The following is a 19,248-nucleotide window of genomic DNA, read 5'->3' as shown; positions in this document are numbered from 1 at the left end:
AAGGCTGGAGCTTCAGGTATACCATATCCCCCACTTGAAACAACTTCATCCTATTTTGTGCTTTGGTCAAATTATTTTTAAGAGTCTGGATGATTGAAAGTCTATCCTGCATCCAATTATTGGTTGCAGGAATAACTGAGTCATGAAAAGGACATAATGGTAAGTGGAGGGGGCTCATATCCATACTTAAAGCCTGGGAAAAAGAGTCATTTTCAAACGATTGTGCAAATGTTGGTTGCCTGTACCACCATCAGTTAATCGCAATCCAGTTTGCCTCCAATTATGCTGCCTTTCTCCCTGTCATACACCCGTCAAGCTATACTTCAAGACAGTGATTTAAGCTTCACTCCGAAACCATCAGACTCTTGGAAGATGAAAAGCACTGTCACTATAATTCAAATTGAGTGCCCAGATAGTCATAAAGAGACTCCTTCCATAATCAACTAGATAGAAGCATCTAATATCCCGTATGTCACAAGACCTCTGGTACATCCACTAAGTCTGTAAATTTGATCCAAGAATTTCTGTGCTACAAGATCAGCAGAACCAAAAGAGTAATGTCAGTGGATGAAAGCCCCTAAAATTTAGTCAGCCGATTCAATGACTGCTAAATTTTTTAAAACCCATCGACCAAGGCAGCTTTCTCAATAACAATCCATCGTACAATAATGGACTATGCCTGGTACGAATAGGCAATGGTGCTCAGCAACCCTTATAGGGACATTTTCCAGTTTTGTTCAGTGCGCAGACATTCCATATTGTCTAAACAAAAGTCACCACTTCTTGCTTTACATCCTGCCAGTAAAATAGAGCAGTCTGACTTTCTTAAACCACCCTAGTTGAAACAGAATGCTCTCCTCCTATGAGCCATGTAACTACTTGAAGAATATGAGTTCTGAGATTAGCAGAATTACCTGCATTATATATCTCTAGTGAAACCTAAAAGAATGCCATCTTTGCTCAAGAATACCTGTTGTCCAAGGTGCTGAGCAAGAATTCACCAACTGAGCTATCAGCTCCTTAGCTTGTTCATCCTCTAAGTAGCTATCCATAACTTTTTTCATCCAATCTAGCTGAACAGAGAATATCATCATAAGTCTTTCATTCTGATTCTCATTGCCTTGCTATTCAACCATTCTTCTAGACAATGCATCTGCTACTTTATTTTCTAACCTTTTTTTATATTGGATTTCATAATCCACCCAGCAATTTGGTAAGACACTTGTGTTGCAAGGAAGAGGTCAACTTCTACTCAAGGATATATTTAAGTGATTGATGCTCAGTTTTAATCACGAAATGATATCCCATCAAGTAATGCTTCCACTTGGTCAAGGCCAGCAATAAAGCCATCAATTCTTTCTCATATATGGAGAGCCACAAGTTTTTGGCACTCAGTGCTTTGCTTAGGAAGGGAATTGGCTGTCCTTCTTGTATAAGCACTGCTCTGAGGCCAACCCCAAAGGTATTTGTTTCCACGACAAAGGGTCTACAGAAATCTGGAAGCCTTAAAACAGGTGCTAAAATCACCACTTTATTGAGCTTTGTAAATGCTAATTCAGCTTCCTTTGTCCATTGAAATCCAGCCTTTTTAAGTAATTCAGTGAGGGGTTTGCAAATGAGGCCATAATCTTTGATGAATCATCTATAGTAACCTGTAAGACCCAAGAAGCCTCTTAAACCCTTTACATTCATTGGTCTGGGCCAACTCACAATATAGTCAATCTTCTTGTTATCCATCTTGACTCCATCCGCTGTAATAATAATGCCTAAGTATTGCACTTCCTTCTGAGCAAATAAGCATTTGGACTTCATGAAATGTAACTGATTTTCTTGTAGAACTTTCAGAACCATACTCAGATGCTGCACATGAAGCTCCAAGGTGGGACCATAGATGAGTATATCATCAAGGAAGACCAGTACAAACTTCCTTAAAAATGGTTTGAATATTTGGTTCACTAGCGACTGAAATGTGGCTGGAGTATTAGTGAGTCCAAAGGGCATTGCTAAAAATTCATAGTGGCCCTCATGTGTTTGAATAGTAGTTTTGGGCACATCTTGTGGCTTGACTCTGATCTGATGGTACGCTGAAGTGAGGTCTAGTCTAGTCTGCCATTTAGCCCCATACAACTCGTTCAACAGCTCATAAATATTAGTATAGGATAGTTATCCTTGATTGTCAGTTTGTTGAGAAATTTGGAATCTACGCAGAACCTCCAAGTGTGATCCTTCTTCTTAACCAACAAAATAGGAGATGCATAGGGCCTATTGCCATGTTTAATGATCTTATTTTGCAGCATCTTGGTAACCTGAAACAGAGTTTCTCAGATTGAGGATATCTGAATGGTTTCAGTTATTAAAGGTTTTGCCCCTGGTTCCAAGTTTATCTGATGATCAACAGTCTTTTTTGTGGGTATTCCTCTTGGCTCTTCAAATACTGAATTGTATTGATTGAATCACAGAGGGTATATTTTAGTTGATGACATCCTTCCCTTTCTCTTCTGACATAACACAACATTCTTGCATGAATCTGCTATATTCTTTTAGATCTTTCCCTCTTATCAACCTTACAAAAGCATCATCAGCCCATCCATTTAAAGTAATCAGCTCTCCTCCTTTTAACATGTGAATATTCAAGTGATGGAAGTCAAAGATGATGTAAGCAAGAACTTGCAGTCAGCACCCAAAATTACATCTCAACCCCCCAAATCCATTACTTACAAATCACGACAGAAATTGTATTCTTGAATCTTCCATCTGACCCGTGGACAAATAGCTGCCCATAATACTACTTCCATCAGCCATAGTAACAGTAAAGGGATCAATGAAGATATAATCCAATTGCGATGCCTGAGACAGTTTATAGCTTGCATAACTGTTAGTACTACCACTATTAACCCAAATGTGTATCCTGGTTTCTTTGAGCATGCCTTCAATAGTAATGATTTTTCTTTTAAGGGAATTTGATAAAGCATGTAAGGAAGCGTCAGTTACCTCCCCAGGATTTCCGGTTTTCTCATCTTGCTTCATGCAAGAATTCTTGCTCTTCCTCCTGTGGCACCAAGAAATTTAGATGCTTCATTCTGCACTGGTGGCCAAATCCATATTTTCTCCACATTTGAAGCACGAGCCAGTGTTCCTTCTATGCTATATCTCCTGAGCAGACAACCTCTGCACATCATTTGGATGGCGGACGGCTTTCTTGGGTTTGGGAATAGCTGGCACCTTGTGCTGGTTAGAGGATCCAGCAGTACCCACCCCATTTCTAATCAAGCCAACCTGCCACTGCCCACGGTTCTTGACTGGAATCTTTTGCTTCTTCTGTCCCCCAAGGTTTACTTCTTCATCATTTTGCTTCCTTCAAGCCATTATAAAACTTGAAATGAAATACAGCTCAAAGAGTCTTGGATCCCTAGTCAGCATTAACGCTTTTAATTCTCCAAATCTCTCGTGATATTCCTCAACTTCTCCTTGCTGTGATAATTTATTAAATTCCTCCACTTCATCACGTATGCCCTTATCCCCAAATCCAAGGGAACCATATTTATGCTTTATCTTGAAGGAAGACTTCTATCGCATCCACCTTTATTAACTCAGGAACTTGATAAAATGTGAAGTACTTGTTGCATTTCCACAGCCATTCCCTTGAATTATTTCCTGAAGAAACAACTCAATTCAGCTCTGGTTTGGTAGGGAGTGTTGAATTTCCCAATCTTCTTCTTCTTGTTTCCCGCCATTGCTAACTCCTCCTCACACGTTAGCTGGGAATGCAAGTGAGGAGTAGGTAACAGGGGTGTTTGTGTACTATCATCTGATCTTCTTGAGCTCTCACCCTGTTCAACATCCTCATTATAGTGTTCATGCCAACTATGAGAGAATCTATCTTTGAATCAAACATATGCTGTTGTTCTTCCATTTTTCCTACCATCGAGTGAAGTTTGGAATCCATCTTCTTGTTCTGCACCAGCAACTAAGCCTCCATTTGGAGCTGAAATTGCATCCGTTGCTGTTGCAGATTCTCCAAGGATTCTTGAAATTTCCCATCCTGCTTCTTGATCTGTTCCTCCAAATGCTTAAACCTCGTTCCGTCTGACATTGTAGAATCTTATCAACACTTTTGCAGATCCAAGAATCAACCAGCTCTGGTACCAAATTGTCATGAATCAGTGTTGATATTATGAAGAAATTGAAATTGAAGAGAGATAGAAGAATGAGATAGATGAAAGAAAGAAGTCAGAAAAAAAGGGAGAGTTGAGAGAGCAATTGGAGAAGGAATTAGTATTGCACTTTAGAAGAGAGAGAGAAGGATGAATGAATTCAGTTACAATTTGCCTCGACTCTTCATTCAACTAACATTGGTATTTAAGGACTAATGCAGCTATTACAAGTGGCTATTCTGTAACTAACTCTCCAATTACTGCAATTAAGTGGAATGAACTCCCTAATGCACAAAACGACATCATTTCACCCATAGTCCATGATAGAGGGCTGGAATGGGTGGGGAGCAGAGAGGGAGCATGGGTGCATATATATGGAGTATGGACTGGAGTGTGTCCCATTTATTTTTTCTTTTTCTAATCATAGGGAACTTCAGGTCTACAAAGGGAAAAAAGGAAGGAAGAGGAGTTACGATTCGAATTAGGGATTCCGTGATCACCTATCTAATATCTCTATTAACTAAATTGGGTTTTTAGGATGTTCCTTTCCTTTCATTGGTACTTAGTTCTAGAAACCAACATTGTTGATGTATAGTCTGATTATAGAAAATAGAATGATAATTGTAATATTCTAATCAACTCGAACAAAATAAATTTAGAGGAGTATATGACGACATTAGAAATGAAATAAGAGATTAGTTTTATTTGTATTTCACAAATCTAATGTCCAGGAAGTGTCAGCGTCATTTTTGTTCTTTAAATGCATTCAAAGAAACTTTTACCCAGTTAAAATGCCTATTAAATTGGTTAGGGGCTAAGTGTAACTAAAGTGGATTCAAGAAGGCAATGTGGAAGTAACTAATTCAGGAGCTTGAGACAAAAGAATGACTACAAATTATATCTTCTAAACAAGAAAAGGGGAAAAGTGACATGAATGCCAGGCCAAAAGTAAGTTTATGAATGCCGGGCAAAAGTAAGTGTAAGTGTTTGTGCTTGTAAAAATATATTTGTTGGCAAAATCAATGTGCAATCTTATATGTATGTATGAAATTCCGTATATGTGGAAGTGGATATTCTAGCTAAGGTCATGTAAACTAATTGAAAAAAATTTTTGGATTAAATTATCACTTGATTATAAAGTTCAGTGATTCAATACATTCTAACTTGTCTAAAATTCATATTTGAGTTGCTAGATTTTAAATACTCATTGACAAAAAACATCCTATTCTAAATTTATTTAAAGGATAAAAAAAACAAATCCTATCCTCTTATGTTCTGTGGAACATAAGTTATTTAAAAGAATAAGACTCTGATTGTCTCCTGAATTCCCTCCCCCCGGATTATTTAGTGTATAGGTAAATTTTCAAATTTCCACCCAACAATAGATTTGTTAATACTTCAATTCTGTATTGTTCAATAAAATTAATTAGATAAGAAATGTAACTTTAATTAGGAATAAGAACTTGAGTAATTACCTAGCGAAACAAAAATACAAACAATCTGCAACACCAAAATATGTTCTGCATATATAAGAGCAACATACCCGTGCTTGGCGGTGTTTGGAATCATTGAATAGATTTATATGATGAAAATGTGTAGTCGGTCAGATTTTGGCATAGGATTGCTCAAGATGAATTTGCAGTTTGCAGGATGTCAGTTCCAAAGCCAGTTGGGCCATCCGTTTCAGCTGCACACGGGACTTCTGCAGACGTCTTTCTGCACAAAAATCACAGGAGAAGGCATGTCATAGATTTACCCCACAATTTTAAAACACTAAAAGATCAAGTGGATAGTCTCCGTGCACGTTGGAAGGTCGTCAGTGACGATATAAATCATCAATCAGCGACCAGGCAGAGAAACGATAATCATGGAGCTTGTCATAGTGAAATAGAGTGGATATTGAAATATTACCAAGAGAATATTGTCAACCGGTACAAAAAGCTAGTTGGAATTGAATCAGGTGGAAACCAAACCCCAGTCCATGAATTGTCAGCCGCTTCCAAAGGTTGGAAGAACAAATTTCGTAACCCAACATTCTACAAGCTTGCAAAGCTGGATAAAGACGTTCTCAAGTTTGCGACTGAAGTCACCAATCTGGAAAATAAGATTACACTTGAGCATGTTACTAGTCGGATAAATCCAGAAATTGTTGTAAGACAGAGTGCTAAAGAACTAACTCATGTGCCTTCACATCAAACGGTCCTTGATAGCCTTTTCATTGATGGCCTGGTGCGCTGCAAGAGGATTATCATCCACGGAGAACCACAAGTTGGAAAAACAAATATTTTGAGAAAGTTGAATAACCGGTTGGTTCAATGCCCTTCCGGCCTGGAATTGGACTACGTCATTTGGGTGACCTTTCCAACTCATCTGCCGGAGCCAGAGGACATCATCACTGACATACAAGACAAAATTCTTCAACGTCTGGGCTTAAATGGGCAGAGTAGTGGAAGTGGGAAAAAAGTAGTAATATCTAGAGCACTGCGTGAGAAATCATATTTGCTGCTTTTTGACGGGTTCTCTTCCTCAATTGAGCTTGAGGACATTGGAATCTCTGAAGAACATGTGCACGGGAAAGTCATCATTGAAGCTAAAGATCCATATCTCCTGAGGAATTTTCCAGTCGACAAAGCAATCAAATTAGAGAGGTTACCACCCCAAGATTCAAGGAAATTGTTTGATAAGATCATTGATGATGAAACACTTTGTGAACAAAACACAGTTCTAGCTGACTTGATTGTTAAGGAGCTTGGTGGGCTTCCAGGGGTGATCACATCTGTAGCTGGGCAGCTGAAAATTAATAAACGAGTACAATTTTGGGAAGGTATGATTCGAAGATTGAAAGCAGATATTTGGGACAATAATCTTCTGGAATTGGCAGGTTTGGCAGCAGTAAAATTGGCTTTTGATACAGCTTATAGTAAATTGAAAGAGAATGATCGAAAGTGCATACTTTATGCAGCATTGTTTCCAAAAGACTTCACAATTCCGATAGATATTTTGGTCGAATGTTGGAAAGCTGAAGAGTTTCTATGGTGTCCTATTCCTACACTCTCTCACGCACGAAGAGAAGGAGCGTGTGTACTCAAACAGCTGATTGAGCTTAATCTCTTAGAGAAGTGTTTTGAACACCATGTCAAGATGCCAATAATCTATAGGAGACTTGCACTTGAAACACCTTTCCCTGGGGAGAAAAATGCAACGTCCTTTGTCAGGTCGGGTCCAGAGATAGACAGACACCTAAAAGACAAAGAATGGGAGATGGCCAGAAGGGTGTGTTTGATACAAAGCCAATTAGAGGAATTACCTGCGAGCCCGAAATGTGAGGGCATGTCAACACTATTTCTGCAACTTAACCCAAACTTGACAAGCATTGAGGAACCGTTCTTCAGAAGGATGCAGAACCTTCGAGTTTTGGACCTGCACAGCAAAGGAATAAAATTGTTGCCTCCCTCTATCTCCTACTTGATGTCACTCCGGAGTTTATACCTCAACAATTGCTGTGACTTAACCGTGCTGCCACCTGAAATAGTGAAACTCAAGAAGCTTGAAGTTCTTGATATTCGAGGCACCTCAATCCATTGTTTGCCCGAAGAGATCAGCAGTTTGTTTGGCCTTAGGTGCTTGAGGTTTTCATTTGTCCTTGAAGCATGCAATCCCAATCCGGAGCTAGAACGGACATGGCTGATATTTTCCCCCGGAATGTCTGACCAGCTTGACAAGCTCGAGGAGTTGACTATTGTCTTAGTAAATGGAAGCAATGACGGCATTGTTGATCGAATAAAGGCAGAGGTGCTTGAATTTGAGAACAAAAATAACCAGTTTAAGTTAATTCTTCATAGGCCGTCCCAATCAGTGGACCAAGGGAATCTCGTTCAACTAAAGGGAAAGGCAGTATACCTTCCGAATCCAAGTGTTCCTGCAAGTCATGCTCATGAGCCAACAACAGGAAACCAGTCTCCGAGATCAGACATCAAGGTAACCTTTTCATTTGTGATCAGTGACGGAGCCAGGATTTTTTTTTTTGGGGGGCCAAAATTGAAATTCCATTCAAAGATGACTAATTCATATATATATATATATATATCAACTCTCATAATATAAACTAAAATTGAAAAAATTTAGGGGGGGCCAATTTTATTTTACACACATATTTACATATTATGAATTAAAATTCTCAAAACTTAGGGGGGGCCATGGCCCCCCTCTGCCCCCCCTTGGCTCCGTCATTGTTTGTGATCTGTTGCACCTTTTCCAACACGAAAAGGGGCAAAATTACTTATCCTACAATGAAAATGTTTCTTTAATTTTTTTAAGGTATAATTTTTCAGAAACCTCCCCTTAGGTTTAGGTTTCTGACTGTTGCACTTGATGCCATAAAACTTTGAAAAATCTCACATTTCTCTCCTATTTTAAACTTTTTGTAACATTAAAACCCACTTCAAAATATAATATTGAAAAAATTATTAGGGTTATTATCACTTTATCCCCTTAACGTTTGCTGTTACTATCAATTTTTCCTTAACGGCTCCGTTTGGATTAGCTGTTTTCGGGGGTGTTTTTGAAAAATTTTACTGTAGCAGAGTTTTTAGAGTACATTTTGGAATATTTTTAGAAAATATTTGGGGATATTTAAGAGTAGAAGAGTTTCTAGAATATATTTTGAGATATTTTTTAAAATTTTAAAAAAATTTAAACTAATTTTTAGATTACCTTTTAGAATACTTTTTAAAAATTTTTATTGTATTTGGAAAACACTTCAAAAACAGGGGATCCAGACTATCAATCTTTTAGTCACTTTATCCCCAAGACTAACGGTTAAATTTAACGGAGTTTGTTAATTAAAGTGAAAAGATATGTTTAACCCTTAAAATTATTATCACTTTACCCCCATAAAATATAGTCTCGTTATTAATTTACCCTCTAGAGTTAGTTTTTAGACAATTTATTCTACCATTAAACCAACTTAGCAAGTAAAAAATTTTAGAAGAAATTACCCTTCTCTTTGCATAATAAAAAATTTAGAGTGACTCTTCTCGTTTTTAGTATCAAGAAAAATAGTCAAAATATTAATTTATTTCTTCTTGGTAATCTTATTAATATTGAAAAAAAATAGAAAGATGGAGAGGGGGAGGGGGAGAGAGAGAGCTCAATTCTTTTTTAAAAAATTACAAATAAGAAAGAGTTAAATACTTTTATTATTTTAAAATTATTTCACTTTTTGGTTTACTACCAAATTTCAATTCTAATCGCGACAATTTTAAAGTAATACGATAATGTTAGACTTTTCTTCATTTTCTTTTTTTGCAAAATCTAATTTTTTGCCTCCTTCTTTCGTATCTCTTTTTCTTTTCCTAGTATTAATAAGTGTGAAAAAAATTTGAGAAAATCCTTTTATATTTATTTTTTCAATCTCTTAAAGTGAAAAAAAAGAAAGAATAACCATTCCAACTTTTTTATTTTTAATTATATATAAAAAAGGGTAAATATATTTAAAATTTTTTGACCACACTATTTAGATTAATGATGAGGTAAAATGCCTATAAAATAATGTTAGGAACTAAAATGATTATATCACTATAATTCAAATGAATAAAGTGATAATAATAATGTAGTAATGTTATAAAATAAAAGGGTATTTTTGTTCAAAATTTTGTAACATGTTGAGTTGAATTACTTATGGGGTTAAAGTGACTAAAAGATAACGTTAGAAGGTAAACTGATAGTAGTGGTATAGTTTAAGGGAGTAAAGTGATAATAACCGAAATTATTATGGGAGGGAGAGTATAATTTCATTCCAAATTTGCCCTTTTCTTGTGATTTATGAATTTTCATAACACACCAAATTTATCTCTTAATTTTTGTCAATTGATTGATGTAATTTTTTATTGAAAAACTCTTTAATAGTTTTGTATCATTGGTTGACAAAAAATGTTAATTACTTAAAATTACGAATGATTTACAATACTCTTATATATTATTTTTAGCATGTTTTTTATTTTAGTTTTCAAGCTATCAATATGGACAAAAAAAATTAGAAAATTCAAAAATATATATACAATTTATAAAACTTCTTAAACTAACTAAAAATACTTTTTAGTACAGAAAATATTATATTTGTAACTTGTAAAAACTTCAAAAATTTCAAATATTAACTGTTGATATTTAAAAACACACTATATTTTGTTCAATCGGAATAAACCTTCATGCTTTTTATTTCTGTTTTTATTCATTATTAAAATACACATGCTTTTGTAATAAAAAATAAGACAACAAAAAAGTAAATTTGTAATAGGATTATATTTACACTCCCAAAATGATTTTTTTATATTATATATTAAAATGGGTTTCAAATTATACAAAAAGCTTAAATTAAGGGAGACAAGTGATATTTTTCAAAGTTTAAGGGTGCAAGTGAAACAGTTAGAAACCTCAAGGGAGCTTTCAAAAATTATCCTTATTTAATTTGTTTAATATTTGAAAATTTGCTTATTTATTACCCTTCCCCATATATTCTTTAAAAGCTTCATTCTGTTCAAGTTTGACTTTTTCTTAGGATGCATTTGATAAAACTGAACTTTGAAAACTAAAATCTAAAATTTGATATCTAAAATCTAAAAATATTAAACTACTAAATTATTAATTACTAAATTTAATATATTTGAATATGTATCACGTTAAATGATAAATGAATAGCTTATGACCTATTGTTTGGAGCAAGTTTTGCTTAATAAATTTAGTATCACTCAATTAATTCAGATATTGTATATTTGGTTAACAAATGTATTGAACATGCTAAGATATGAAACTATTAATTTAAGTGTTGAATAGTTATCAAAGAGGGTAATATTTGAGTCCATCTTAGTAATGTTAAATTCCTATAAAGTAAAGGTAATTAAAATAAATTATTTCATATTCCCCAAAACTAAGATTACTATAAATTGTTTCTTCAATTTTCATATTGTATATTGGAAAAGGGTGATGTCCTCCCATGTTAACGCTACCTCAATAAATTTTGTATGGGGAAAAATACAACCTCCCCTCTGATTTTTTTTTTTTTTTAAATGAAGATCTCGCTTCAAGATTTAAGACTAACAAAAGACCTCCATCCTAGTTTGTAGTTAAACAAAATTACAAACCTTCCCTGGTGTAAACTTATCAATGGAAGTTAACAACGTCTCGCAATATCTCCATATGTTTTCCAAAATACTCGTTGCAGTGATAGCAAAACAACTAGGGATGGCAATGCGCGGGCACCCGCCCCGTGGGGGGCTCTCGGGGCAGGGGTTGGGGCGGGGGGGAATTTTTTCCTCCTGTTTAGAAACGGGGCGGGGGAGTCTACCCCCGCCCCGCCCCCCGCAAAAAAAAAATATATATAATTATATATAATATGTAATTTAATTAGTTATAAACTTATGATAATGATATTATTAGTTAGATGTATTATATAATGTATATTAGTCTATGTAATATAATTGATATTATCAATTATATGAATAATTATACATGTCTACTAATAGAATTTATTAATTAGTTATACTAAATTTACTAATACATTTATACTAAATTTCTAATTACAGTTACTAGAATAACACTTTTTTCTCAAAAAAAAAGCACAAACACAATAATGAATTAGTGATTGTATTTGTACCAAAAGTGAAAACTTGACTATTTTAGTTGTATTTATTTCATCATGTTGGATTGTATTCAAATAACTTTTGTTTGATTGTTTTTATGAGTTTCAATTATAAAATTACAATGAATAATAACTTGGTGATGTGTTGATATTTTAGTATTTGATTATTTATTAAAATTTAACTATAATAAAATTTTATTAATCCCGCGGGGCACCCGCGGTGCTCCTGCCGGGGGAAGCGGGGCGGGGCGGGGCGGGGCGGGGGGTGGGGGAAGGGACCCCGCCCCGTTGCCATCCCTAAAAACAACAGACGCTAGAATTTTGTCTTTAAAAATTTATTGGATTACCCATTGCATTTTGTCATAATTCTAAGCTTAGGCATGTACATGTAGATTTATAGATGAACAAGTAATATGTTAAACTTACCCAAAGCCACCTCCTCCTAATATTATTTCTTGTAGAAAAATAGTTTTAGGTTTACTACAATCTGAAGAAAACAATTACTCTAATTAGCAATAGGAAACCTTTGTATTATTTCATTTGTCTTTTGAATTGTATTTTGGCCTTGAGAACTATTTTGGTCTACTCTGTCTCATGTTTGGCCATGCTTTTTCGAAACAACAATCATCTGATTTCAGTCAGATTCTCTAATGCATTACAAGAGCATAAGAAGCACGGATGTTCTGGGAAATCAAAAAATAGGAAAGATGACCTAAGGCCAAAAAGAAAAAAATAATAATATAGAGAGACTAAGGAATAAAAAAGAAAAGTAATAAAGAAAAAAATAAAGTCTAGAGTAAATTTGTTTACATGCACTTGCTATTGATGATGATGGATAGAGAATACATGAAGGGAAGTCACTGATGGTAAGCAAATTTTGTTTATCAAATAATAGTCGGAGGTTCAAAGTTCAAATTTGAACCTCATGATTAAGAATAGGAACAGTATGGAAAAAGATGAGAGGATTTAAAAAAAAAATCTGTAGAAATGACAAAATTAAACCCTTCAAGTCTAGGTGCAATTTCGCAATACGCAAATTTATAATTTACTCAAAAATTTTTGTGACATTAACATTTTAACTATAGCATCTTTTTTTTTTTTTTGGCTTTTGTGAAAGAACATTTTACTATAGCATCAACATCAAACCCTCCAACAAATTAAAACAAACCTAAGTAAGAAATTGCTTAATGTGGTCCTTTATAACTTGTCCTCCGACCATATTATAGATGGCAGAACTTTCCTGGTAAACAATAACTTTAAAATCTACTGGCAAATGATAATTTCAAGCTGTCACATGGTCAAATCTGGTCTTGGGTTCCCACAAGCAGTGCTAGCACTGGTTGTACCATAAGAAAGCTATCTTCTGGAGCTGCTATTGATATCGAATCCACCATATTGTGTTGCTTTATTGTATTTGCGCTGTGACTACATTCGCTTCACTTTGCTTTCCTATACTAATTCCATATTATAAAACAGCACGAAACCCCATATAACTAGGTAGCAAAGCCAGAAATACGAAAAAGAGCTTAAATAGTTTTATTCTTGCAAAAATTATATGCACCCAACCGGCCCTTCTTTATCCCTTTTCCTTTCCTGAATTTGAGCATTGCATTTTCTTGTTCTCTGCTAAGTTTCTTCAAGAGGGGTTCATCTCATTTAGCTTCTTTTGTCCAAAAGGACTTGGTTTTTGGTTGGAAGTTCTCATTTTCCTGTCAGCAATTAGACTATATTTAAGGGCTCCTTGCATCTCGTTCTGTAACAAAATAGCAGAATGAGTAAACCGGACTTCTTGAAGACTCAGGTATTGTGTTACTTCTTCCCACGGGCTCTCTCTTATATTAGATTTAGGTTCTTGTTTTTGCTTTATTGTGCATGATTAAGTTTGTTGTACTATTCTTCCATTTTAAGATATGGTAATTGGCTATTCTTGTTACATGAAGTTATCTGGAGCAATATTTGTTGTTTCTTTAACTTTTTTGAGTGTTTGTCGGGAAAAATGAGAAATTTACTGCAAAGATTTCAACTTGGAAGGATTCTGGAGCTGTAAAAGCTAATCAAGACTATTTTTTCCCTCAAAGGGATGATTTTTAGAAAAAGAGAGCCAATAAATGTCTAGTTTGAGACCTGATGAGGATATTTTCTCTCGGAATGTAGAAAGATTTTGCACTTCTTTCTCATCTTCAATTTGCTTTCCACAAATTTCGTGCAGAGTTGTGTTCTCAGAATGAACATCCATTGTGATGGTTGCAAGCAAAAGATCAAAAAGACATTGCTGAAAATTGATGGTAAGTCACTCTTAGTTACTAATTAGCAATAGAATCTTTTAATAGTTGCTCAGAATAGGTAAATCTTGGGCAACTCTGTTCAAGTGCGTATGACCCCTTTGGACTCACTGCTGATTTTTTGGTAAATATGATTTTGCAGGAGTTTATGCTGTTAAAATGGATGTAGACCAACAAAAAGTTACTGTGACAGGAAATGTTGATCCAGCTACACTGATAAGGAAGCTTGCCAGGGCTGGAAAGCGCGCAGAATTGTGGGGAGCACAGAAAGGCGGGGGTGGTGCATTCAACTTGAACAACCAGGTCAAGAATATGCAAATTGATAACTTTAAAGGTGGGGAAGATAACACAAGACGGGAGGTTAGCATTATTTGCCCTTTTGTTTACCTCAAGATGGACTTCACGTGATTTTTTTCTCCTTCATATAAACTATTCAAATGTCTGCATCTTTTCTAAAGTTCATGATATTCAAACTAATGAATTCCCTATTTTTTGGGGTACGTATCAGAGATTCACTTTAGGCTGTAGGAAGTAGGAACATAATTTTGCACCCTAACATTACTTTTATATTTGTTTTATGGAATTTTCTATTTCTTCAATTTAATCCTTAATCTTTTACTATCGACCCAAATTTATTCTTCGAAATCTAACAAATCAAGTAGGCACTTATAGCAAAGTCATGTCTATTTTCTTATCCTTGACTTTCATACAATTACCACACTCACCAACCATTATTAAGAGAGAAAGACGTCATAGTACGAAACAAATGAATATTACAGTTCACCTAAATCACTAGACAAATAGAACGGTAATAAATTAACACGCTACAACATAATGGGGTTTTTTTAAATGGGTGCCTAATAGCACTCATTAGCATACCTAAAACCTATGTTTTAGACTCGGACTGGGTATCGATTCAGCTGAACTTAGGGGTCAAAGATTAATGGATTCAAATTGGATGATGTCATAAATATATATTAATTATATATAATTAAAATAATATATAAAAATTCCCTTTAAATAGGTGATTTACAACTTTATATGCATATTTGATGAGTTTAGATTTAGTCCAAAAGAAATGCACTTAAAAGTTATAGGTAAATTTGTAGTTTAAAAAAAAATAATGGGTGGATTTTGTACTTCTTAAAATAATATGGGGTCAAAATGTTAGCACTTAGTCGCCGCACTAGTTCCTTTGCTTTTCACTTTATCCTGGTTCCTTCTTCTTCCTCCCATTCACTATAAATCTTTTCTTGTCTCCAAAAAGGGTGGGAACAAAAAGAAGCCAGGAAGAGGTGGTAGTGGTGGAGATAACAAGAAGAACGAATCAAAAGATGATGCCGTGAGAGACAACCCGGCTCTTCCCCAGCCACCAGGTATTTTGGAACATTACCCACCGGCCCATCATCCATACTACGCATCCTATCAGTACCCGCCACCCATGCCGGCATACTACGCCGGGAGTGCGGAGGAGAATCCAAATGCTTGTGTCATATGCTAACTTCCAAGGATTAGATGAACTTCGAAGTCATGAATCATGAAAGTATCCCCCATTAGACGACGGCAATGCCAGTTTCATCTGTTATCTTTTTTAATTTTTGGGTGTCAATCCTAAGGATAATTATTGTTAGGTTAGTACGCAGTGGTACTTTAGAAGTCAAGAAGAGTGCTCCCAAAAACTCTTTTTATCTTTGTTATTTTCCTTTTTTCCTTCTCTCCTCTTCCCTTCTTTGCTGTTTTTCCTCCAATTTGATTTCAAATATTTCAAGAACTAAGTTGCAGGAAATCAAGTTAAAAAATTTAGGGAATGAATTTTCTCTTAATCTGGGTTGTTACTTCATTTCGCTTGGAGCTGGTCAAAGATCAAAAGATGGGAAAAAAAAAAACAGGAAGAAGCAGCCATTATGAACTATGAAGAAGCAAGGATGAGGTACCATCGGCATCGGGATCTTTCCGATTCTAGCAGTTCTTGGTCAAGCTCAAGTTTTGATTGAATTTGATCGATTTTGAGACTGGCAGTTTTTCAAAGACATTCGGGTTGAATGCTTGGCTGGTTTTTGGTTCAATCGGTCGAATCGTCCAGTTCGGTTCGAGTTTAAAAACATTGTCTAAAACCTATTATATAAACGAACATACTAACGGTTATTACACTTCCTTATAGTTGTACACTTTTCCTAACTACAATTATTACTTTCGCTTGTATTTATATAATTTATCTAATTAATTTTACTTTTTCAAAAATTAACATATTTGGGCCTTTTTAAAGAAAGATAATCTAAATAACATAAAAACAAACTCTTGTTTTAGTAACAACAGACTATCAGTAACAAATTTATGAATGTTGCATCAAATACTTCTTGAAATGGTTGCTCTTTGACCTTATATTGAGATAAAAGATTTGGAGTCGAAATTGAAATAAATTATTTTGGATTGACATCAGAGATTTGTTTAAAAGAAGTTGATAATACATAATACATACACATATACATATACATATATATGTGTGTGTATATATATGTGCATGTATATGTATATGTATATATATGTGTGTATGTCTGTAGACGTGCTATCGAGTCGAGTTGACCTCGAGTAGCACCATGTTTAAGCACGAACTCGATTTCTATCAGTGTTGCTCGAGTCCGAATGAGTATATAAATTTGAATTCGAACTCGACTCGTTTGAACTCGAGTAATGTAAGTCTTATCAAGCTCGAGTTCAAGCTTTCTTTTCTTATTGTTAATTTTTTACATTTTAGATTTATTAGATTACCATTTTGTCATCCGTTACTTTTTTTTACTGAATATTACTTCATGTAAATTTATTAAAATATGAACCCATAATACTCTAGTAAACTCGTCATGTACTCGAGTATTTACTTCTGATACACGAACTCGACTCGTTACATATAACAAGTAGCTCGAGCTTGAGCCCATCATTACATGTAACAAGCAGCTCGAGCTCAAGCTCGAATTCGGTTAACTCGGTCAAACCAAGTTCGAGCTAAGATTTTGACCACGCTCACAAGCTATTTGCGAGCAGCTTGGCTTGATAATACCTCTATATGTATGTGTGTGTATATAAGCACTTTTCATCCTAAACCTCCCATTAAGCTTCCAAGTCTCTATCCTTTTTGCTTAGAATTTTGAATTATTTTATTTAAAAATTGATTTATGTCTTCTGTTTTTTTCGTAACGACATATCTAATCTAGTCTATTCCTACTCTAGCCTATTCTAGGAGGGTGGTCCAACTAAGTCGAGAGAATCCAATGGGGAGTGAACTATTATCAGATCATACGGGTGCACCACACATCCACATGCATTTAGAAAAAGCACATATAGTGGCACGTTGATGAAAGATAATGTTTGAATCCTTTACCTCCCACCCCACAATACATGCGGTGACCAACTCCTCTTCTATTTCGGTTGGCAATAATGTCATGGATTGCTTTGTTGTGCATAGTTCCCTAAATTTTATGTAGTTCCAAATATGGCATATAGTATTCGCTCTCTTAATAAATATAATTGATTAATAATACCAAAATAACGTTTGTATTAAATATAATATTAAACCTTAGTTAGTTTTATATCATTCCCTATTCTGTTTTGCTCCAAACATTCCCCACAATACTTAATCCTCTCATAATGCAATTAAGTAAATATACCAAACATAACTACAAACATTTAAAACTAAAAATAATCATAAACATAATAATAAATATAAAAAATTGACTAAATAACATCCATTGACCAACATAAACTAATAATATATGTTCCGGTTGTCCGTCGAAACAACATTATTACAAATCTTACAAGTTGAAACAATTTAGCAAATTAGCAAAATTGACTAACAAATACAAAAAGAAAAATAAAAATTTTAAACCCTTTTCTATGGAAATCCGAACTATAATTTGCAAAGCCTATGTGCACTAAAAAATGAGATGTATTTATCAAATGCTTCGATTTTTATAATCACCACGTATTGAAATTAAAATGGGTCTAACTCTATATCTAGATCTGGATCTAAATTTGGACCTACTTTATATTTAACTACCTACTAAAGTTGTTAAGTTTTGTTAACATAAAAAAGAAACAATAGTATTTTTTTATCTGTTCTTATTTTTAGCAATCCAAACTAAATCTGTGTATAACTATGACTAACAAAATGCAAAAGGAAATATCTAACTTCTTCAATTCAAATTGAAGAAAATATTTATACTATGAAAATTAGTTTTAGGAAAGATAACTTAAAAATAATGCACAAAGTTTGGTCCGTGATACTTTCAAAATGTTCTTAGAAAACTTTTATAGTAGACTTGTTCTTTAAAAATCTTGACATATGATATCTTTTCTGTGTTTTTCAACATCTTATTGGGGTATTTTTCATAGTTGACATTAGATATGTGTGAAAATGACTAGCAAGTGGCAAATCAGTCGTGAAAAATGATGGAAGAGAGAGAGAGAGAGAGAGGGGGGGGGGGGTGTGTGTGTGTGAGGAGGATGTACAGAGTGGGGCAGATGTAGCATCTAGAGGAAAAACGATTTGAATTGGGGGTTGCTGCGGGATACAGGGTTAAGGGCAAGGAAGAGGAAAGTAGTAAAGTGCTGGAATGGGCTTTGGGGGACAGGCTACAGTTGGAGGCTAAATTTACTCAAAGATATTAAAGCACTTAAACAGTTTGAAATTCTAGTCGAAGACGTATTGATACTATGAAAATAGTTTTGAGAGGATAATTTGAAAATAATGTACAAAGTTTGGCCCCATTTTGATGGGATAGTATTAGGATGTCCTTAGAAAACTTTTACAGTAGCCATGATCGTTAAAAATTGTTGCATATGCTATTTTTGGGGTGCTTTGAAAATTTTTTGAGTAACTTTTTAAAGTTGGCATTGGATATGTTCAAAAATAGTAGGCAAGTTATAAACGATGGCATGAAAGAAGAGTGTGGGGGAGATGGGGAGATGGGTAATCTATATTGGGGGTTCTAGGCACAAGGAAAGATAGAGGAAAATTAGTAAATGGGGCGGGTTTGGGGAGGGGCGCCCCCACCCGCTGCCCACTACTTCCCGCCGCACCTCCCCTCCCCCCGTCCCTTGCTCCCTCCACCCCACCCTGCTTCCTCCACGGGGTTAATAAAAATTTATTATTTAATTTTATTGTAATCAAATTTTATCAAAT

Source organism: Coffea eugenioides, chromosome 3, assembly GCF_003713205.1.
Source record: "Coffea eugenioides isolate CCC68of chromosome 3, Ceug_1.0, whole genome shotgun sequence".
Lineage (NCBI taxonomy): Eukaryota > Viridiplantae > Streptophyta > Magnoliopsida > Gentianales > Rubiaceae > Coffea > Coffea eugenioides.
Note: the sequence above shows the minus strand (reverse complement) of the source record.